Here is a 24,815-nt window from a genome sequence, read left to right as displayed (position 1 = left end):
ATGCCAAGGACTGGAGAGTTAAGAAATCTAAGGGGTGTGTGTGTGTGTGTGTGTGTGTGTGTGTGTGTGTGTGTGTCTTAGACACTGCAGAGTGAAATTTTTCATCATCATACTGGTCTCCCCACTTCTCTTCTTTCTCCTCCAAATGCTATATTTATTTGTCCCCACGCCATTTCCCAGGATCAAAATAAACTGATTATTTTCCCAATATTCTTAGTTTAGTAAATACTTTTTCTCCTGAACATACACAATCCCCAGGACTTTGTCAAGCATTTCTGCTAAAATTTACCTTGCTCTTCCTAAGAGAAATTCCAGTTTATAAAATTATTTCCACATCGCAACTGTTTATGTATGTGTTGTTTTTCTAACTAGACTCTAAGACCTTTTAAAAAAGTGTAAAGTGGTCCAGGTTTATAGAAAATCATTCCAGATTAGAATCCTGGCTTTACTGATTTTTATCTGTGCAATCTTCAGCAGGTTACTTAAGTTCTCTAACCTGGGGTCTAACCTACTGAGATAATAAAATTTATCTCAAAGATGGAATAATGCACATCAAATGTCCTGCACATAATGGGGCCTAAATATATGTAATTTTCCTAATCTATCTGAAGCATGCGTCAAGTCTGCTGTGTGCATTTACCACTTAAAATATTCTTCAGCACAGCCGAGTTTCTGATTAAATAATTAACAGTGTAATGATTGTGGTGTTCTGGAATCACAGCACAGTGGTACACTCTAGGCGAAAATCAGGAGCATCCACACTCTGCCACTATGATCGCCCCCTGAAGGATATCTTATCTCTTACCCCCTGATATGTCCAATGTCCTAGAATAAAGTGTGTCAACATGTTGCTTTAAATTTAGTGACTTTACCAAAACCGACAATTTACAAATCTGAATGAGAATATCAAAATGAATGAGAATATCAAAATGAGAATATCAAAATGCATACTGAACTCAGCCATCTGATAATGTTTTGCGTGATCTGAAGTGACCTCATTTTCATTCATGCATTCATCTTTTCAATCATTCAGTATTCCACACTATTTGTGGGGTCCAACTATATGTGAATATCTGTGGAAGATCTTAGATATATAGCAATAAAATATAGACAAGAATCAACCTCAAGAAGCTTCCAGAACAGGAGAGATAGATAAGTAAATAGGCAACTGCTATATCACGTGGTCAGTGCTGAGATGCATTTACGGTGGATTCTTTGTCTATAATATATGGGGCACCTGACCCAGTCTTGGAAAGATGGTGGTCAGTGAGGTCCTCTAATAATCAAGTTTTTTAAAGATTGATCCAAAGGCACTGTTTCAGGAGGGAAAAAAGATTTAGGATCTTGTTAAATGCAAATCCTAGGGCCCCAAAACAGACCTAATGTATCTAAATCTCTGAAGCTAGGGCTGAGTAACCTACATTTTAACAATTATGCTAGGTCATTCATGTGTCCAGTGACGTTTGAGAACAACTCCTCTAGATTAATTGACATCTACTTGGAGACCTGGAGGGTCTTGATTAAGTTCAAGATTTGTTTCTTCCTCAATGTACATAAATAAGCAGACATCAAGTTAAAAATGCAATTCAGTGGAATAGATTTCTGAGACAGCATTGATTCAAATGTAAATTATTAACAAACTGATTTTTTTTTTTTTTGAACGATGGTTAACAAGGATGGTAACCCACTCCATAACTGGTGAAAACACAGAGGGCTGTAGAGGTTATTGGTTAAGAGTTCAGCCTCTTGGGCCAGATATCCTGTGCTTAAATTTTAGCTCTGCCACTTACCATCTGTGTAGCCTGAAGCAAATAACCTAACCTCTCTGTGCCTCACTTACTTTCAAGTGAGAAACAAGGATCACAGTGAGATACTTACCTTATGAGCAGCGGTGAGAACAAAATAAATTTATATATGTAAAGCCCTCGATATACGTAAGTTAATACAGGTAAAGTGCTCGGCACATGGCAAGTACAAAAACATTGTTAGATATTATCTTTAATCTCAGATTCTTAATTCATTGCTTCTCTAGGCCTAACTTAAACTCACTACATTCTCCTTCCTTGCACATCATTCTCCTATTGTTTTTTCTCATGGAACTTATTTCATGTAAGTCAGGAGAGGCCTGTGAATCAAGTATGTCTGCTCTTCACCTGAGAATTGCCTTAAGGAGAGATTTGTTCCCAATACAGTGCTGGTCTTATCCTGGGTCAGCAAAGTCCTTTGGAAAAACAGTTTATCCTTAGGGTTATAGAGATCTAGAAATCTGATACAGTAAGTCACCTACATACAAACCTTCAAGTTGTGAAATTTCAAAGATGCGAATGTGTATTTGCATGTCCAATCACGTAAGTTAGTTCAAGTGTCTGATGTACATCGTCCTGTGTGTGCATCCTCTACAAGTGGTTGTGCTTTTGTGTACTTTACTGTACAGTACTGTACAGAGTAAAGTAGTACAGTTTCTTTATTTTAAGCCCAGGATTTCTGGAAGCAAGCGTAAAAGCAGCAGTGATCCAGACATCACTGGATCGTTTTTTCAAGAGAGTAGATAGAAATGAATCCAGCAAGGAACCAGAACCTGTGCCATCAAGGTCAGGCATGTGTGAAATTGCAGCTTGCCCTCCGTCTCCTATTGTTGACGATCCTTCAGCTCTACCATCTCCCACCTCTTCTCCCTCCTCCAGTCAGTAACTCTTCTTGCCTGTTCACTCGCTGCCAGGCCCTGTATGCCAGCTGTTGCACTGTAATACTGTACTTTTCAAGGTACTGTACTGTAAGATTAAAAATTTTTTCTTTATTTTTGTGTTTGTTTTTTATGTATTATTTGTATGAAAAGTATTATAAACCTATTACAATACAGTACTATATAGCCTATTGTATTAGTTGGGTACCTAGGCTAACTTTGTTGGACCTACGAACAAATCGGACTTACGAACGCACTCTCAGAACTGAACTCGGTCATATGTAGGGGACTTATTGTATTTCATTATTATCTCTTAAGACCAACAAATCACCCCTTTCCACTTCAGTAGCACACTCCCTAGTACTTCAAAATGAAGTTATTGAAAGTGAGGAAATACTGAAAGTACAAAAAATTAGGCAGTTGGCATTTACACCCCCTACTTACTTGTATGTAATGAAATGTCTCTCCTGGCTCTTCATTAGGGAGCTACTTGAAGCCTCTGCTCTTGTTAACTCCTCATTACTTCATGCATTCTTCTGATAATGTGCCTGTAAAAGGGGTTTGGGAAAATTGAATCTTACCACATACCCACTATTCTACAATTTTATAAAATTCCAGTGAAATTAAATGAAATAAAAATAGTACAAATTGAATATTTTAATTGCCAACTAAGAAAATTTTAAAAATAAATCATTGCTTTAGAAATTAAACCTCTTTGATTAATGAGAAGAATTTTTAAAGCTATGTTTAAAGGTTATTCACTCATGTATTTTTATCAAGTTGTATGTCTTACTAATAAGTTATGAGTTCTTTATGTATTATGGATACAAGTACTTTGTCACATATATGTTTTCCAAATATCTTCTCCTAGTCTGTGACTTGCCTTTTAATTTCCTGAAGAGCATCTTTGAGAAAGCAAAAGTTTTTAATTTTGATAAACTATTATCATTTTTCACTGATTCATACTTCTTGTGTCCTGTATAAGAAATCTTGTCATAATCCAAATCACAAATGTTTTCTCTTATGTTTTTTTTTCTAGAAGTTTAATAACTGTAGTTTCTATATATAGAAACTCGTTATATATAACTGAATAGTTTTTTCCTAGAAGTTTAATAACTATAGTTTCTATATATAGACCTATCATCCATTTCAAGTTAAAATGGGCAAAATATTTGAACAGACATTTTGCCAAAGAAAATGTGCAAACGAAAAATAGGTAAAGGATAAGATGCACAGTATTGTTTGTCATTAGGGAAATCAAATGAAAGGCATATGAGATACTACTGTACCCATAGAAGAATAGCTAAAAATCAAAAGACTAACAATATCAAGGGTTGGTGAAAATGTTGAGTAAATGGAAAACCCATGAATTGGTGATGAGAAGGCAAAATAGTGCAACCAATTTGGAAAGTAGTTTTGTAGTTTCTTCTAAACTTGAACATAAAATTACTGCATGATCCAGCAATTCCACTCTTAAGTAACTATATAAGAAAAACAAAACAAAACAAAACTATGTTCACACAGAGGCTTGTACACAAATGGTAATGATATCACTGGAAAGAACCCAAATATATTTCAACTTGTGAGTATAACAAACTATGATATATCCATAAAGTGGAGGACTACTCAGCAATAAAATAAGTGAACGACTGGTACAGCTTGGTGCTTTGCAACAACCTAGAGGGGTGGGATAGGGAGGGTGGGAGGGAGGCTCAAGAGGGAGGGCATATGGGGATATACGTATACATATGGCTGATTTACTTTGTTGTACAACAGAAACTAACATAGTATTGTGAACAATTATACTTCAATAAAGATCTATTAAAAAAATAAAGAAATGACATGGATGAATCTCAAAAGCTTTGTGCTAAGGGAGAAAAAACAGACATGAAAGACTACATACTATACTATTTCATTTATGTGAACTTCTAGAAAAGGTAAAACTATAGTGACAGAAAGCAGAGAAGTAGTTTCCTGCTGAGGCTGAGAGTAGAAGGAAAGCATGGACTGACAAGGGGCTGAGGGAACTCTTTGGAGTGAGGAAAATATTCTTTATCCTTATTGTGGCAGTAGTTGCATAATTGTCTGAATTTGTCAAAATGCATTCAAGTGTGGACTTGCTGAAGTTTGTATGTAAATTATTGTTTGATAAGCTGATTTTAAAATGCAGTTAAATTAAAATGCCTTTAAATTGAAGAAGAGTGATTTACAAAGTCTCATTTGTCCTCTCCCAAAAATAAATGAAGTAAATGTTCTTTTGTGTACATAAACATAGTTTACGGTATTTATGTTCTGCTGGAGAAATCATACCAAAGCTTTTAGCTCAGTGTAAACACTGAGTTTTAACAACCCCTCAACATAAATTGATTAAATCACCAAAAGGAAGTAAGAACTTAGTAATCTAATTTGAATTTTTAAAAGTATTTAAAAACATTCACCTTGTCTTCTACTGAAAATGTTATGTAATTTGCAATGGCTATGGCAATTTTCTCTGGGGAAGTATGAAGCAACTGGAATTATCTATTCTTTAATGAAATGTCTGAAGATCAGTTCAAGTAAAAATCCTCTGAAAAACATGATATTAGAGTATCATGATCTTCATTAAGATAATTATTGTCAGTAGGTCCTGTGCTCTTTAAACCACTTAAAATCCTTTTGGAAACAAGAGGAAAGAAATGAGCGTAAAAGGGGACATTGGGGATTCCCTAAATATATAAAATGTCCTGTGGGGCTACAAACTAACAAGGAGTTCATAACGTAGATTTGGAAATAAAAACTAACAAAATAAAATAATATGGCATTATATACTCAAGACCCTGTAGTCCCTGAGCTGCCTAGAATAGGAAAAGGAGAATTAAAATATTAAAACATAGCATGGCTCATCACACAACTTGTAGTATTCAAATGAAAGTGCTTAGAAAGAGCAAGCTATTGAGAACCCAAAAAGGCAGAATGAGAAATTTACAATGCCTACTTCCCACCGCCATGGGTGTAACAATGATCTACTGTGAGAAACTTACCAGAGGATTTCAGAAAGAGAGAGGGACTACGACAGAGGCCTTCTTAGGGGACATGGGACTTAAGCTGGCCTTGTTGGACTAATAGAATTAGGGATGAGTTGAAGGGAAAACAGAGACAGGATTTGAAATAAGACATGGAGAATGGACTGTGTGTACCACAGTGTAGAGAACAGAGTGAGTTTGGCAACTATTGCCATCATGCCAAGCAATGTCTCCAAATCGTCAAACCAGGAAGGATGGGGGTGAATGAAAATACAGCTTCCAAAGGATATAACTGGAGTTAAAATAAACAAACAAACAAACAAATAAATAAAACTACCATAGGCTGTTGACTGGAAATGATGGCTTTCAAAATAAATAAGTAAATAAATTTACTAGCAATTTTTCAGAAATGAATGACATTCAAATTCAGGTTGAAAGAGTCCAGTGAGTGTTCACCAAAGTGAATAAAATGAATCCAAACCAAAGCATGTATTTGGGGAATTTCAGAATGCCAGGGATAAATAAAAGAGCCTACAGACTTTGAGACAGCTAGATCAATAAGAGAACAGAAGGGCAATACCATTTTCTCTGTCACAGCTGGAAGCTAAAGACAACAGAGCCATGTCTTCAATTATTAGGCAGGAAAATTAATTTCAGATTAGAATTATGTACTCAGCCACACTTTCATTAAATGTGAAAACATAAAATATTATTTACACATATTTTGGTTGTTTTTTGTTATTTTTAATTTGTTTTGTTTTTGTTTTATGCTTCCATGCATTCTTCACAAGAAGTTACTGAGGAGAAACCCCACAAAAATGAGGTCAGTTAACATATAAAAAGAGACAGACAGAGAATCCAACATTCAGAAAATAGCTCTAAAAGTAATTGGTAGAAATTTCAGTATTTGAATGGAGGATGGAAACTTGGATACAGCTCAGAGGAAATAAAACTGGAATCAGTTTTCAGAAATGTTTGAGCCATTAAAAAAAAGTACTGTTAGTCATATGATGGTAATGGTAGACATAAATTATAATGGGTAAATTAAAATTATGCAAGTGACAAGAAAAGAAACATGATCTTAATGCATTATTTGACTCTGCAGGGGATAACACATACAGATGCATAATAATATAAATATTGGCATTTAATAAAATTTTCTTTAGTCGGAGAATAGGAGAAAAATAGAATCTGGGGATGAATTATTATATGATTGTGATAGCACTTAATCTTCACCTATATTAACAAAATATTGACAGATAATGTATAAAATAAAGCAAGAACATATAGATATAGCATTATAATTCTATGAATGCCAAGATAATTGCACATCAATAATTTAAAAAAGGTTTCTTTTGGGAGCCTAACTGGAGAATTTGAAATGGTGAAGCAGCTCATACAATTTTATAATAAGTATTTTAGTATTTTATTTTCACTTTTAATTATAAAAGTGAAAATAAAATACTAAATTTCTTTATTTTTTTTCCACTGGAAAAAAATGAGAGATCATAGAGTTTATAATATTGGAATTCTTTACAAAAAAGTAAACAGGAAACTGTTGATGGCAGTTTTATAAAACAGTTAATTAAACAGTGAGGTTGATGGCAGTTTTATACAGCAAAGAGATTTCCTACGATAAGAATTATGTGACAATAGAGGTCTGAGCATTCTGTCCTTGTAGTTACTCAAGGAGATCCAAAAATCCCCAGGTGTCACCCAGTACAGCTGTTCTAGCCTCTAAGTAATTTAAATATTCTTGCATTTTACTCTGTTCGGTTCTACCCTGTTTGAGCTGTAAAGGACTTTCAACACCATTATATCAAGCTCCTCCATTTTACAGATAATGAAAGGACCAGAGGTATTGAATAGACTCAAGGTCAATGACAAATGAAATAGAACAAGTAATCAAGTCTCCTTGAATATAGTCCTATACCGTTTTGCCTACTTATTGCTGCTTTAACATGAGTCCAATCCAAAAAAAAAGAGGAGAAGGCCCTAAGGTGCAAATAATAAAACTATACAATAAAATAAAAACATAGAGATGAACAGTTTGTGACAAGAGGCCTGTCCTCCAGTCCTGAAGGAGAGCACAAAACAGTACTATGGCTCTGCAGTTTATACTTTCCCTCTGGCTTCCTTTGAATGGAAAGTCTAATAATGAGCCTAGTGCTGTGCTTAGCAAACTTTTTTCTATAATGGATCAAATAATAAATATTTTATGCTTTGTAGGCACCATTTGTTCTCTGCCCCACATTCTTTGTTTTGGTTTGTTTACAACCCTTTAAAATGTAAAATTTATTTTTAGCGCAAAGGCTGTGCAAAAATAGGCCACTGACACATTTGCCTACAGGTCAGTTTCCTGACCATGGGCCAAGGCTGCTAGTAAGAGAGAGGAGAATAATGTTTTTTGAGAGACAGAAGTCTGTGGATAAGAAAGGAAGCTCCATAAGACAATGTAGATAGATAATCTTATTGTGAGCGGAAAATAATTTAAGGATATCTAAGCTACTAAAAAGTCCTTGCAAATCTGTTAGAAAGGAAAAAAACAGTAACAGCCAGAGAAGAGAGGCAGGCAACCATATGCCAATGGACCATGGGTGATTACTGATTAGCTTTATGCAGAATAACATTGTTACTGGCTTGATGTGATATCAATTTATGCCATAATATGGTGATTATAAAGTAATTATGATTAAATCTAACAATGAACTTCATGGCAAAAGGAGATGAAGGAAATAAAATGCATAATTTAGTACTGAAAATGTTGTTTACTGAATCATTCATCAAGAACACAAAAAATGATGAGGATCTTAAAAAAACTCCACAGTGTCACAGGAAGAAGGAAAAGACTCCAGTGTGCAGTCATTAAGTAGGTGATTTTTTTTCCCCTCAGTGCAAAGTTAAAAACAAGTAAACAGAAATTAAAACCACACATGGCCTTCTGTTCAAGTATGTTTGCAATGTTCCTGAATACTGAGCTTCCTGTGGGCACAGTCTGGTGACAGATGATTAGATAGATAGGTAGAGGATAGACAGATAGATAGATAGGTAGATAGATAGATACCTAGGGAAATATAGAGATACATTTATACCATATACTCTACAACTTCACATACATTAATCTTCCCAAATAAAATTACACAGTAGGTATTATATTCCCCATTTTAGAGGTGGAAAACAGAGGTTAGGGGATTGTTCAAGGTCTCATAGGCAGAAAGTGTTGGAGTCAGGTTTTGAATACTGATTACTCTGATGCCAAAGCTTTTGTTCTTTCACCATCTCTGGCTGCTTCTCTTACAGCCACCCTCCATCTCTGATCATTGCAAGAACTTCCCAGGTTCTATATTCTCTAGTGCAAACACAGAGACTGCCTATGTCTTTAAGCTTCAAGTTAACTCTAATGTAGCATCACTAACAAGGTGCCCTAACACCCTGCCTCCTGGTAGATAGATAAAGACTTGGAGAAAGGGGATGCCTTGGAGGTATAGCTGGAGACATGGTGTTGAGAGGAAGTGTGATCATGAGAGAGGTTGTGCATATGAGCAAAAGGAACCAGCTGTCTTTGCCTGTACCTTGATTTACTGATTCGGCTTTACTGTCATCTAGGTGACAGTAAAGGTGTAACTGCCTCCTGCTCCAGCTCTTAACCTCTGACTCTGACCGTTAATACTGCTAAAATAACAACAACTTTTTCAACAACGTTTTGGCTAACAGCTTTTAGTTATTAAAATCTTCACAGAGTGATCCCATGATCTTCGTAGAGTTTGTATTCTTTCAGGGATTTTTATTTTGTCTTAAAATAGCAGAATTACTTCCCCTTTGTTTCTCAGACATAAGAGAAGTCTAAAGCACCAACAGATCAAGCAAGTGGGGAAAAAATACCCTTCTTGCTTTCTCAGGACCATTACATTCTTATTAATGTTTAAATTTAAGATAGGAGAATGGCAGCAATAGGAATCCATTCTTTTTTTTTTTTTTTGCGGTATCGGACGCACAGGCTCAGCGGCCATGGCTCACGGGCCCAGCCGCTCCGCGGCATGTGGGATCCTCCCGGACCGGTGCACAAACCAGTGTCCCCTGCATCGGCAGGCGGACTCTCAACCACTGCGCCACCAGGGAAGCCCAGGAATCTATTCTTCATCAAAGTCCAGAAACACCAGCAGAGAACAAAGAAGCTGGAATGAGGTGGAGGCACCTAGTGAAAGAGGCCAAAGAACAGAATTTAAAAGTAGCAAGGACAGCAGGAGTACTTTTGTCAAGTCAAGGGCTGAACCCTCACATTGCACCACAGAAGAAGCATGGCTGATAACTACAAACGTCTCGCAGCTTCAAAGCTGAGATAGATCTTTCTTCGGAAGACAACCTAATGGGCAGGAACAAATTCCCCTCCTTGCATAATCCAGACTTTTAAATTAACCTCAGTGCATTGAAGGAGTTACATGTACATGTGCTTCTTAAACAGCCCGGACACATATAACTTAGGAACACACATCTGAAATTTAGAGAGAACAGAGAGAAGAGAGTCTACCAGATAAACAGATATACCAAATAATTGCAAATAATGAGATGCAGAATTAATTGTGAGTTTGAACATGAAATCTTGGAAACAACCAGCTTGAGAGCAAAAGAGACTCAAATTCTTTCACATGAGAGATGTTGTAAGTGAGAGATAGCACAGGCTTTGACAAGTAAATGTCATTTTTTTCAGAGGAGTTGCGTTTGTTAACAAAAATTTCCAAATTATCCTGGAAGGATGGCAACAAGGAAAGAAAAACTGCGTCCCTAGGCATCACCAAGCAGTCGCATCAGCCTAGGTCTAAGGTGTTCAAAACTTCTGAGGTCAATGTGATTGACTCGTCCTTAAAAAAATACTGTGTGCGTATGTATTTATTTAAGAGTTTTGAAAATTAATTTCTTTTATTAAAAAAATCCTTCCATTTTCCCCAAATACCAATAAGGAGATTCCTCTTTTCTTTGCTCTCCACTTTTTCTCATGGATTGACTTGTGTCTTATTATTTCCTCATATAAAAGACACAACAAAGTATATTAATCGTGCAGTCTCCCACAGTATAATCAACCCCTACTCCTTAAAGACTGATAAATGTAGGAGCATCTTTACAAGATGTGACTTATGGAATCACGAAGATTTCCCAAAGAAAAGTAGAGCTTTGGGGGCAGGAATCTGATTAAACTATCCAGTTCTCTCCATACATTACTTATCTTTGTTTAAATTAGCAAAGTAAGTCGGCTCCTTCCACAGTCAGTAAGAAAGCTTCGGATTGACTATTGTGTTGAGTTCTCTTAATATTAAACACAATTGCTGGCATTTTCATCCTGGTGGTTCATTTTATGTGGCCCCAATCTTTTTAATGTCTTATTACTTGTTCTTGAGAGTGGCTAGGATCTTATAAATGACTGTACACCCGTACATGATTTTCATTTTTTAAGGTTTAATTGGTCCTTCAAGGGTAATTATCCTTTCTTCTAACATATTCTCATGCTCAGTCACGATCAGAAGACACCAAAATATGCTAATTTCATTTGGATTGTAATCTAAACTTGCGTGTAAGTGTACTGCGGAGACAAAAGCTAAGGCTCTCAGGACTAAACAATGATTACTTGGAAGGAGCTCAAGATGCTAAAACACAGTTCTAAGAGGAATTTCAAAAATAAATAAATATGCAAGAGCAAGCAGCAGGATAGTTACTCTGATAAAATAAGAATTGGAATGAGTGCCCTTAATTGGAGACTTCAAGGACTCACACAATGGACAAGGCAGTGCACTTCTCCAGAGCAGAAGTTAAAAGCTCTTCCTCAACTTGGCTCTTAGGGCTCATTTCCTGGAATTGCTGTTTATCTTTTGCCACACATATTCCTTTTCCTCTGACTGGGTTAGATGCCCCTCATGAACAGGTTTTCCATGTATCTTCAGTTTCTAGGCTTCATGATGCCATGAATGCCACTGAAACTCAATAAAGCTTTGCTGTTATGCAAATGGAATAGATTATAGCTTCTGCAATTTACGTTGACTCACATAAAATTTTTTTTGATTATTTGAGAATTATTAAAAAATAGGAAAAGATGTTGAATTTCTAAAATATTTTACGTATTTCATAGAAAAATATTAAAGCTTAAATGAGAAGTTAAACTTATTTGCACTACAAATAATGTAAGTAAACAAATCATATTCTGAGGCAAGGTAATTTCATTCTTCAGCTGGGCTGCTGACTACAGAAGTCAGCCTAGGATTCCCCCGCTTTCTGCCACAGATATTAACAATTTTGTAAAAAGGAAGTAGTTTAATAATGTAACAGATCTGAGCTGAATGTTTTCTTCCATTATTTTGCTAGCTAGGCAGTACCGCTGTCTTACTTTAGAATCAAGCTTAACCTTATTTTCTATTATGTAATTACTGTTGTTCCAAAACAAGATAAATTTATTTTCTGCAAGCCACTGAGCAGTTGCCATTAAAATAAGATTGATTCTGAATCTCTCTAAAGCAAACTTACCTCGTATTTTATTTTTCGTCAGGTAATGAAACCACAGTGTCTCAGTAAAATTCAATGTAAGATATCTTTTTCCACATGGAGTGTTTTAGATACTTAAATATCTCAATTCTTTCTGAAACATAAGAGTTAGAAGAATCTTTTTTTACATAATATTATTTTAAAATAATATTCTAGCAGGAACATAAGGAAAGGGAAGAATTACTCTATTCTCAAATAAATCCTCTATGAGGAAATAGACAACAATGAATCTTCTTGATGGTTTCTGGTTATTTTTACTCAAAACAATCAAAAGTGGAACATGCTCTTAAGATAGTTTCAGTAGTTTGCTAAAAACTAGTATTTACTGATAACTAAAATGTAAGATTTATTTGTTTTACTTGTGCTTACAAAATGAAACATCCTTAGAAACCACATTTTGAAGTAAAATCTCAGGAAATAGACATTTTGCCTGTGTACAATAAACTTTAAATCCTAGTAAATATTCCACTGGCTAAAGAACAGTAGCATAATTTACATTAATGTCATTCATTCAAGTTTTTACCAATAATTCACTAAACACCCACTATATGATAGGAGAAATTACAGGTTATATTTAGTTTTACATGTATGTTCAGTTTTATAGTTTGCTTTTACAATTGTCCTTTCTAAACTAAAGAAAAATTTTCTTGTTCCCAAGACTTGTGGATGGTACCTTAACCAATTCTTTTAAGATTAAAGAGTTTGTACTGTTTTAGATGATTCCTTTGGGCACAATATTTGATGCATTATTCAGAATTATTTAAAAATTTAAAATATGACCCATGTCAATATAACACTGTTGATTACAGTTATTAATTAAATGAGAATTATTTAACCAAATATTAATAGAAACAATATTCTGGGTCTTTCTGTATTAGATTTCTCTAGTTTTTTTTTTTCTGAATACATCTCCATTCAGGTTACTGAACATTTATCTAACATCATATTTGGCTTTAAAATAAAGAAGTCACACAACCTGAGTCAAAATTGTCCTTTGCAAGTGTCAAATGACATATTCCAACAGTTGACTGGAGAAGAATTTTAAAACTTAGAGGTCTGCTCTCATTAATACACTTATTAGAAATTCATTTTTCCTATATTTTAGCCTCCATTATCTTTACTCTGAACACTGCTGAAATCTCCCTCTTACAGTGTTTCTGTACATGTGTGATTATGCGTGCATGTGTAGTGTGTGTGTATATACATGTGATCGTGTGTGCATGCACATGTGTGTGCACATACTGTGTGTGTGTGAGTGTGTGTTGAGCAGCATACAGCCTTAGGTGCTAGAGGAGATCATAAAAAGGATATATCAGAATCATGGAGCTGAGAGGTAAATTCTAGAAAAATATGTTCTTCCAGTAAACAATAGTTTGCCAATATTAGCAAAGTATAACTGGGATATCACTTGTGAATAGCTGGGGCTGTACATAAAATGATTTGTATGAAGACATTGTATAATAATTTTATTAAAGCATCAAAACATAGTGTTAAAATCATGGTTAGGACCCATTCAAAGAGGGAAAGAGTCTCCTGTATTCCAGACCATCATTGAGAACTACAATTGTATTCTACAGGAGATGAGCAAAAAGATATATAAACCAAAATCATGTCCACAATTTGAATATGTATGGTTAATGTCACTCTCATTATGTTCTCTAGACCCTTGTGTGCTGGTTCTGATACCTGGAAGACAAAGTATGTTTCCCTAAGCTTCGCCTTGTCTAAATTACTCATATTCGATCTGGACAACAATCCATATCTTAGGCACAGCGTCTTGCTTGACTGAAATGTCAGGTGGAGACAGAGCATGAGTGTGGCTGGCTTTGGCCCTGAAATACTATATGGTCATGAGATATGTTTTTGTTTCCTACCTGTGGAACACTGGAGTTTCATATCCATCCTCTCATGGTGCTCAAGATTGCCTGCCTTTCTTTCTTTCTATCTTTTTCTTTCTTTCCCTTTCTTTCTTTCTTTTATTCTTTTCTTTCTTTCTTCCTTCCTTCCTTTCTTTCTTTCTTTTTCTTTCTTTCTCTCCTTCTTTCCTTCTCTCATTCTACCCTTCCATCCTTCCTTCCTTTTTCTCCTTTCTCTGTCTATATTTAATCATGTTTATATTTTACCATGATTTTTACACCATTAGAGATCAACCAAAACCTGAATTTATGTTTCATCCTAAACTAAAATGTGGTAAGTCAGACACAGGTGTTGAGAGTCCTGTGCAGGGAATATATGGGGCTTCAGTGTTATGTCTAGATCCATTTATCTCTAATTAGAGAATTATACAAATAAAGTAGCTTAATATTAGTGCATAAATTTTCTCATATAATAAGGGGAAGAAAGTTCCAAATTGGTTAAACAGGCAGTTCAGTTACATCATCTGAAACCCAGATGCTTTCCTTTTTCCATTTAACATCTTCAACATATTGGCATTTACACCCAGGCTTGGTCCCTTCAGCTCACACAACGTGTTCACTACTCCAGCCATCATGTTCTCACACAAATATGTCCAAATGCAGGAGGGAGAATATTTCTTTGCACTACCCTTCTCAGAAGTCCCTCTGTAGTCTTCCTATCAGGCCTGGATTAGGTTGCATGCTTATAATCCTAACTTCAAAACAGGTTGGGAAAATGAGAAAACTATCTGTCAAGTTCAGCTTTTTTTTTTTTTTTTTTGCGGTATGCGGGCCTCTCACTGTTGTGGCCTCTCCCGTTGTGGAGCACAGGCTCCAGACGCGCAGGCCCAGCGGCCATGGCTCACGGGCCCAGCCGCTCCGCGGCATGTGGGATCCTCCCGACCCGGGGCACAAACCCGCGTCCCCTGCATCGGCAGGCGGACTCTCAACCACTGCGCCCCCAGGGAAGCCCAAGTTCAGCTTTTATATGAGAATTGGTCTCTATTATAAAAAGGAGAGGTTATAAACCAGCAGTATCTGCCATAATTAAGAGAGAGAGAGAAGCAGACTGAGAAAATACCTCAGACTAAATATTATATTCTGTGGTTATTAACCCTTGTGATTCTTTGGGGGGATAGTGGACACATGCCTGAAGTAAAGAAGGGAACTAGGGAGGTCTTTGGAGATTTTCAGCCTGGCTCGAAAATGAACAGTTTAAATACAATTTTTATAAGAAAGAGAAAAACACATTTCACTATTTTATAACCCCTTTTAATTCTAGGACTCTCCATTCCCCATAAGGGCTTGACTTGTATAATTGGAGTATATGAACTGAGAGATGCCTCTCAGAAGGTTCCTTACTTCTGCTTTAAGTTTTCAACACCATGTGACTTTCAGCCCATGAGTTCTCTGGGGTCCAGACTGTATTAGACTTAGTGGTATTTTAGGTTCCTCTTCTCTGTCCAGAATGATTAGATCAGACAAATGTCCAGAACTCCAGATAACTTTCAAATCAACAGAAAGAAATGCAAGAGTATAAGACAAAGAGAATGAGAAAATAAAGGTTGTAACTAGATGGTTAATTTTAATAGATTAAAGAAAACATCAAAGAGAAGGTGCAGCAGTATTTAACCCTGAAGGCAGGAGCATTAAACACCTACCTCTTTCATGGGGATCCTAGAACAATCTTCTAGTTTTATCTAATAAATGCTAATAGTCATTATTGTCCATTTCCCTTCATTTCTCCATTTAAATATATATGTAACGTCCATTATAGCCTGATTATCAACTTATTCTGGGGATTGGGGGATCATTCAGGGTGGTTTTCTCCATGTTCTACCATGGATGAATGGTCAGGAGTGATGCTGGCTGGTGAAATTTTTGTGGCCTGTATGAGGCTTTGTACCAATATGCTGTCAGCTGTGTCAATATGCCTTCCCTATCATGTCATTAAGGACCATATGCAGGTCAGTTTGAACTGACAGTCATCTTCTTGCATATTTAACTGAAGTAAGCCAGAGAACCTTTCTATCTAGACTTTAGTAATGGTTGGCAAGAGACTGGGGAGACATGAATCTTCTTTGCCCCCAAAGTTCCAGTTCTAAGAATAATTCTAGACAAACATACAAAAAAGATGCATAAAGATGTTCATTGCAGTATTGTTCATAAAAAAGAATACAAGCTAGACATGCATCAGAAATAAATTATGATATAGATACAGGGGGATATAGTACCAGTATTTAAAAACAAAAAGGTAACATACTTCCATTTAGTCATATACGGAAGATATTCACGGTAACTTTTTTGAGGCCTTAACATGTGCAGATATTGTGGTAGGCTTTATAAAGTATGAAACATTATTATGCTCATTTTCAGCAACATGGATGGACCTAGAAATGATCATACTAAGTGAAGTAAGTCAGAAAAATACAAATATAATATGATATCACTTATATGGAGAATCTAAAATATGATACAAATGAACTTACTTACAAAACAGAAACAGACTCACAGACATAGAAAACAAACTTATGGTTAGCAAAGGGGAAAGGAGGGGGAGGGATAATTTAGGAATATGGCATTAACAGATACACACCACTATTTATAAAATAGATATACAACAAGGATTTACAGTATAGCAAGGAAATATATTCTATTTCTGTGAAAAATTTCATTGGGAATTTTGATAGGTATTTCATTGAATCTATTGATGGCTTTGGGTAGTATAGACATTTTAACAATATTACTTCTGCTGATCCATGGTTATGATTAAGTGTTACATATTTCTGGGTTTAAATTACTACATTTTTGGGAAATCCCTGGCAGTCCAGTGGTTAGGACTCCATGCTTCCACTACAGGGGGCACAGGATCTATCCCTGGCTGGGGAACTAAGATCCTGCATGCCACGTGGCACGGCCAAAAAAAACATTACTACAATTTTATTAAAAATGTTTGCATTTATGCTTATAAAGGATATTGTCATACAGTTTTATTTGTTATGTCTTTTCTTTCTTTTTTTTGTTTCAGGTTAATGTTGGCTTCATAAAGTGAGTTTGGAAATTTTTTTTCGCCTTCCATTTTCTGGAAGCGTTTATGTATACCTGGTATCACTTCCTCCTTAAATGTTTACTAGAATTACCCAATAATTTCATTTATGCCTACAGTTTTCTCTGTGGGGATATTTTTAACTATTAATTTAATCTTCTTAAAAAACATACAACAATTTGAATTATGTATTCTTAAGTAGGTGTTAGTAGTTTGTGTCTTTTGAGGAATTTTTTTCTATTTTATGTAAGTTTTCAAAGTTATTGGCATCAATTCACTTATATTATTATTTTAATATATGGTGAGCCTAATGTTATCAGATCTTTCATCCTTGATATTGAAAATTTTTCTTCCTTTTTTATTATCAATATGTTTAAATGTTTGTCAATTTTATTTATTTTTGAAGAAGACATTATTTTCTTTCTTCTATTTTTATTTCCCCTCTTTTTTCTACCTTTATCTTTATAATTTTATGCCTTGTGATTAGTTTGGGTTTAATTTACTTTTAATTTTTTAGTGTCTTATAGTGGAAGTTTAGATCATTGTTTTGTGCCCACTCTTCTTTTCCAGTATAAACAATTAAAGATATAGATTTCCCTATAAAGCACTGCTTTAGCTGTATCACACAATGTTGACATATTTTGTCTCTATTCTCATTCAAGTCAACTTATTTTCTAATTTGCCTTGTGATTTCTTCTTTAACTCTTTTTCTTTAGCAGTGTGTTGTTTAATTCCCAAACAGTTGGGGATTTTTCAAATATTTTTGTTGTTTTTTATTTCTGATATAATTATATTGTGGTGAGAGAAGTTACTTTGTGTAATTTCAATTCAATCCTTTTAAATTAGTTGGAAAAATGTTATGATCCAGAATATGGACTATCCAGGTAAATGTTCCATGTACACTTAAACAGAACATGTATTTCTGCTGTTTTTGGATAAAATATTTGACGTCAGTTTTGTCTGGTTGGTTAATAGGGCTGTTCAAGTTTTCTATAGTATAATTAATCTTCTCAATACATTTACCATTGTTTAGAAAGTATGAAATTCATTAACTGTAATTGTGGATTTGTATATTTTTACTTTAATTCTACTGGTTTGGGGTTACGTAATTTGAAGGATTGTTATTAAGTACCACACAATTAGGCCTCCTTGTATGTTTGTGTGGTGTGTTTATCCCCTCCTCATTGCCAACAGACTCCTGGGAAGCTTTTGACTTGGATCCCAGGTGAGAACAAAACTCCACCACTTATCAGCATCACCACGAAAGACAAAATTCTTAACTTCTCTTGGCCTCAGTTTGGCCATCTGAAAAAATAGAATCATGTGTTTTATCTCAAATTGTCATTCTAGGACCTAAATTTAATAAGAAAAATTATGTAAAGTATTGAATACCTAGCATAGTTTCTTTCCTCTGGCTCCTATCTAACTCCCCAGTCTCCTCTAATAAAGTACTGCCCCACCTGGCCACTAAGCTTAAAGCACAGTAAGATTCTCATCATTCTCATAGCACATAGTCAATTTTTCAATTCTGTGTATTTTGTACATACTGTTCTTTCTGCAACAAATGTTCAGCTATCTTTATTCATCTGGCAAGCTCCTACTAATCCTTCAAATCCTGGAGAATTGTAACATCTTTGTTAAAGCCTTAGTTAATTCCCCTGAGTGGGTAGGATAATTGCTACCCTTATCTGTAATCCACACATCATTTTTATGCCCATTAATTACACTTATGATTTAATATTAAAGTTTGTGTATTTACATGACTCCATCAGACTGCAAACATTTTGATGGCAGAAGAAACAGGGTTGGTTTGTTCCATCTTTGTAAGTGCAGTAAGTAGAACTTATTAATTAGCTGTGGAGCTTAATGTACATGCATATTTCATAATTCAATCCCATGTATTTACTGGGCATCTGTATGAGCCAATCCTTGTTCTTGACATAAAGATGAAATAAAATTATAAAACCCATTAAAGAAAAGTGGAAACATTTAAACTCAGAATCTCTAAATTATTGCTGGTTGTGTAATATTGGACCCCAGTCTATTCATCTTTCATATGGAATCATTAAGACATCCTTCCACACAGGATTTTTTTAAAAACACACATGAAATTGTGGCTATAAAAGTCAATTTTTATAGTTGTTTTTAAGACATGTTTCTTTGACTTTATGGAATTCCTAAGACTTACATTGAATATAATTGGGATTAATAATCCATATATATACCCAGAAAAATGCCATGATTTCCAGAACATGATAGTAATATAAGATACTATAAGGTGTGTCCAAAAATGGAGCCATTAGTTTTGGGTTTTTTTTAAATAAGTAAGACAGAAATGAAAACTGTGAGTTGAGGCATTAGGGGAGTACACATAGAGGAGTCATAACTAGAAGAATAGGTAAGATTCAAACATATGGAGTGAAAACTAATTGTTTTTCTGGGGCTCCAGGTCCTCCAGCACAATGTGAATTTGCAATGCATCCAATATACAGTTTCAAAAAACGCCTGCTGGTTTAATTTATAAGCAATGATGGGAAACAAAAGGCAGCTACAGGTGCAAAATAACAGCAGTTTCCTCTTGTAAGATGGTAGTTGACAAATGTCACTATTCAATCTCATATGTAGCTAGAGAATGGCTTACATGAGAATGTGGAGATCCCAAGAGGAGGTGGATGAAGAAATGGATACTGGGGAGACACCAGAGTAGCCACAGGTTCCTAACTCTTCACATCAGCAACAAAGAGCCTTCCTTCCACCTATGCATTCACTTAAAGGCAATTTCTGACTCTTGATTATGTTGATTTCATAGGGCACAAGTCAATGATTCTACTCTGCCCTTTTCTCTCAGGAGTGCTCCCGTTCATTCTGAATAATGATGGATTTGTTGAATAATTTAACTAGACATTTGCATGCACACTGCAAGCTAACTCTGCCTTTACAGAATGGTCAGTGTTAAAGTGAGGTTTTTCACCACCAAACACAATAAAAATAGGGATCAGAAGCAAGCACCATGACCAGGAACTGAGTAAACTTTTTGTAGCTGTTCTTAATGAAAATTAAGACTTCTGCTAACTTTCCTCCCCCAGCCACTGAATCATAAATTGCATCCTTTCAAATCCCTGCAGTTCTCTGTCCTCCAATTACAGACTTGAAAGTTATCTTTCCATTTCTTTTTTACTGGTATGACACCCCAATCCTTTGTGTAGATAACACACAATCTGTGCACCTAACAAACATGTTCAGAAATCATTACATTTTGCTTTAATTCACAGTAATGTAATTTACTGCATAGGCATTGCACTTGGCAATCACGCACCCAGAGACCTTAACACAGTGAATAAATATATCCTTAAAAAAGATAACAATGTCCAGAAGAAAAACAGTCAAATAAAAACCTACTTGGAAATAATTCTGATCACTTATCACAATTTCATGTGTTTATCTCCTTGACTCAGCCCAATGAAATTGGAAATTAACAAACTGTGTTTCTCAAAGAGCCAAGGATATTCAAAATAGATATTTGGAAAGAGCCCATTTCTTATACTAAGACACAGCTGACTGGTCCAGCCTTTTTCTGCACAGAGCTGGCTGGAAGGGGCCCACTTCGTGCTGGTGCCTGATGGTCTTCAAGAATTAATAAAATATTGGCAAAGAATTGTCCAGAAGCACGGAAGTCTCATTGAGAATGTTCCCTTCCTCCTCTATCTTAGCCTTGAACTGCTTGATTTTTCCTTCTTTAAACCAACTCACTTTCATGGAAGGAAGATGGATTGTTATTTCCCAGACTTTTATGAATAGATGCCATATATTTAAGTCCGTGATAGAAACAATAGTGAGCATATTCACTAGCATATTCACTATTCATTTTCTTTACTAAGCCTGTTACAGGCATTATTTCATTTTATGTTCAGCAGTCCCCACATCTTCAGCATTATTTCCACACTCCTCAGTTTTCACACTTCACACACACACTGGCTAGTTTCTGCTAGATACCCTGCTCTTTCGTACCACATAGGCTTTGCACACACTATTTCTTCAAACTAGAATCCCCTCTCTCTTCTTCCCCTCTCCATCCCTTATCACTAATATATTCTCTTACAATCTTCATGTCTTTGTTAAAACATCATCGTCTCATGGAAAGTTACATTCACCTATTATACACATACATACAAATTCAGGGACTCCTCTGTGGAGCTTTTATCACATTTTTAATTACTTTCAATGTTGTCTTCCCCGATACAGTGTAAATGCTGTAAAGTTAACATTTACGTTTGTGTTGATCAGAACTCACTTTCTGACCCTAAAACATTCTTCAAAAAGGTCTGTTTTACTAGTTTTAGTTATGTGTATCTTTGCAAGTGCTGTTTAAAACAGTTCTTTTAAAATACTTCTTATAAGAAAAAAAACAAACAAAATAATAAAAGTTCGTAGAGAATAATTATATGTAGGCCATCTGAAATTCTAATTAAAAACTTAAGACCTAACAATCTCTTATGTTAGAACGTCCAATACCCTTAACAAAAATAATCAAATGCATATTTCTGTGAGTAATCTCCTTTTAAGTTCTATGTAAAATATTGCATTTCACTTTTTGTTTTGATTCTCAGGAATTTCACTTTATCTTTTTACCTTGTGAGAATACCTTCTCTAAGCTTTAATTTTCTGATCAATTATTTTTTTACTCTCCATCATTATATTTCAGTTTTCTCCTCCTCCTTCTCCTCTTCTTTCTTTCTCTTCCCCTTCTTTTTGTTTAAATCCTAAGCTTCATGCTATGATTTGTGCAAATGGCCTTTTCTTGTCCTTGGCAGTGGTGTTATTTTGGCTGGTTTCTTGGATGTTTTGTCTCGGTAACTGGACATTTTTTAAATGGTCTTTTAAATATTTTGGAGTGTTCTTTAATGAATAAGTAATACTTATAAATAAGCTATAAATTCATAGAAAAATATACATATGCACACAAAGTATTCATACACACACAAAAGTAAATGTACTAAACATATTGTCTTGAGAGATGGCGTTAGGTGTAATTCATGTTTATATGAGGCCCAGTGCCTACTGTAATGGCTTCTACATTGTAAGAGCTCAGCCATTGCTTGAAATTGGAAGTTATACCATCACTTCGTTGCACTGGGATGTGAGATGCAGGGAGGTACAGAAAGGATTGCTTAACTTACTGATTTCTCAGATGTGACCCATGTTCTTCTTCACAGTATAACTGCATATATGAATCAGTACAGAGTTACTAAAGTTTGTCAAAAACTCAAGACAGGTGGGCAGATTCTGAAAGTGGAGGTCTTTGGAATGTCTGGGTTTGGGTTCTAGCTCTGTCATTTACTAGCTGTGAGATCTTCGAGCAATTCACCTCTCTGGACTTAAATTTGCTCACCTGTAAAATGAATACAGTGCCAGTAATAGAATCAAAATGAATTCAGACTTTCATTCAATCAGCATTTATTGAGTGCCTACCACAAGCATGGTGCTATGCATGCATTAGTTGATGTAGTCTTCACATCAGCTCCGTGGTTTGGTGTCACCCATTTTACAGAGAAGACAAACTGAGGCTCAGAGAGCTGAAGCAAGTTGCCCAAAGTCACACAGTTTAAAAAGGAACATGATTTCTCCTGTTCCTTAAGTGTTCATTCAGAAACCACCATTTTAAAAGGCATCTGCACATTGTGCTCCCATAGCAGCAACTTGTGTATCCCTATTTCGGCATTAATATCACATTATACTACAATTACATGTAATAAAAATATGTAATACTACAACACATAGTATATGCCAAGAACCTTGTGAAGTCCCTTGCAGTATCTCATGTCATCTTACTCTCCTATGAGATAGATACAATTTTTATGCTCATAATTTGAATGAGGAAACTAAGGCACAAAATATTTAGGTGAGTTCCCTGAGGTCATATATCTAACCTCTGGAATAATTAGGATTTTAATCTCTATCTCTATCTGACTCAGATAGTTGAAGTCCTTAATAGTTGCTAAAATTCAGTTTGCAAAGACTTTTTAAGGACAAAAATCATAGACAAAAGGAGATCCAAGTGGAAAATTAGTCAAAGTGATAACAACTGAGGAATATAATAAATAGATAGAACACCCACATCATTGCAGGTTTTTATAGTATAGTCAAATAACCAAGGAATATGTTTTCCAAATTGCACTGCTATCTCTATAAATCCCTGTCAACACATGATACAAGTAGATCAGATGAGACCCCGGTAGTAGCAGTAGGAGAGAAATTTTAGGTGTTCAATAAGTATGTGCTGCTTGACTGATTCATCCAAGCTTTCCTGCCCTATGCTAATAGGGAGTCTCTGAGAAAACAAAACCATCTAGCTGTTTATCTGCAAATAAAGACCCCCATTCTCCTAATGCAATGAATGAAGCTATAAAATATCAGGTTGGTGTGGATATCTCCCCTCAGCCTGTTAGACCCTGCTGGTTGCAGGGAGGATCAAAAATGGAGGTAATGACTTATCTAACTGGATGATAGTTTGCAACACTCACTTGTTGCTGGGAAACATACATGCAGATTTATAAATGTGTATGTATCCTCAAAAAACTTGTGAGATATAAAATCTTCTCAAGTATTAATAACCTTGTGAACAATTAAAAAATGTTACCCTTTTCTATGACTGCATTTTGCATTCTTCAGCTTTAACCACGAAGAGACTTTATTCTTCCATTACGGAAACATCCTCTTATTGGTGTTCCATTTGGGCTGTTTGTGTCACATGAGCGTGTGAGGATTTGGCTACAAGAAATTTCCACTGCTGCTCTAACAAGAGGATATAATGTATTTATTTATTACAACAATAAACACAACTGTAAAATGGACCGTAAAAAAAAAATGACATGAAAATTTCTGTAACTAATGTGTCAGCTGTAATTGAGAAATAAATTAAAAGATCCATCTGCTTCCCACCATTGATTCTACTATCTTCTTCAGTACTTAGGATATTTAAAATGAAGTCAGCATTATTTATACTAACTATTCACTAACAAAAATGCCACATTGATATTGATTGACACTGTAATGTAATTTTGCCAATCCTTAACATACTGTTGTTGCTCTTTCCAGTACACTCAAATCTAATGAGCATATGAGGTCCCTGTCTCATTAATGTTGTGTTCCTCTTCAATTTATACCATTATCTGTGTCGGTGACTTACAGGCTTTTGTGTAATAAATAGAACAGTAATCTAATCTATTACTATGGTTATGATTTCAGAGAGTAGAAATAAATAAGTAAATGAACAAAGAGGTGTGTTTCATGTGTGTTAAATCATACAATGTAAACTTAGTGCTAATCTGGTTTAATGGTGTGGGTCAAAATAGCTAACAGTCGTTGGAATTATATCACACACTTCTCCTCATTATTAAGAATCCCACAATGAGATAGTATACATCAGCTAAGAGAAAACAGCCAGGATTTATTTTTTATCAATTAAAAAATGTAACCCTTCCCTGAATGCTAAAACCGTTTTTTTTTGTTTTTTTTTTTTTTTTTGCGGTACGCGGGCCTCTCACTGCTGTGGCCTCTCCCATTGCGGAGCGCAGGCTCCGGACGCGCAGGCTCGGCGGCCATGGCTCACGGGCCCAGCCGCTCCGCGGCATGTGGGATCTTCCCGGACCGGGGCATGAACC

At 35.5% G+C, this 24,815-nt stretch overlaps 1 long non-coding RNA gene across 2 annotated transcripts in view; it reads right to left on the bottom strand.

Annotated features, from left to right (window-relative positions):
- LOC102992521 (uncharacterized) overlaps positions 1-24,815 on the bottom strand; it is a 109,648-nt gene that overhangs the window by 56,277 nt on the left and 28,556 nt on the right. For both annotated transcript variants that reach the window (XR_447372.2, XR_003677632.1), the window contains exon 2: positions 3,128-3,231. This is a non-coding gene — a long non-coding RNA (uncharacterized lncRNA). The remainder of the gene's footprint in view (positions 1-3,127; positions 3,232-24,815) is intronic.

The sequence above is a fragment of the Physeter macrocephalus genome, chromosome 20, assembly GCF_002837175.3.
Source record: "Physeter macrocephalus isolate SW-GA chromosome 20, ASM283717v5, whole genome shotgun sequence".
In the NCBI taxonomy this organism is placed as follows: domain Eukaryota; kingdom Metazoa; phylum Chordata; class Mammalia; order Artiodactyla; family Physeteridae; genus Physeter; species Physeter macrocephalus.
The sequence above is the reverse complement of the archived record's forward strand: the minus strand, read 5'-3'. Positions and strand labels throughout refer to the sequence as shown.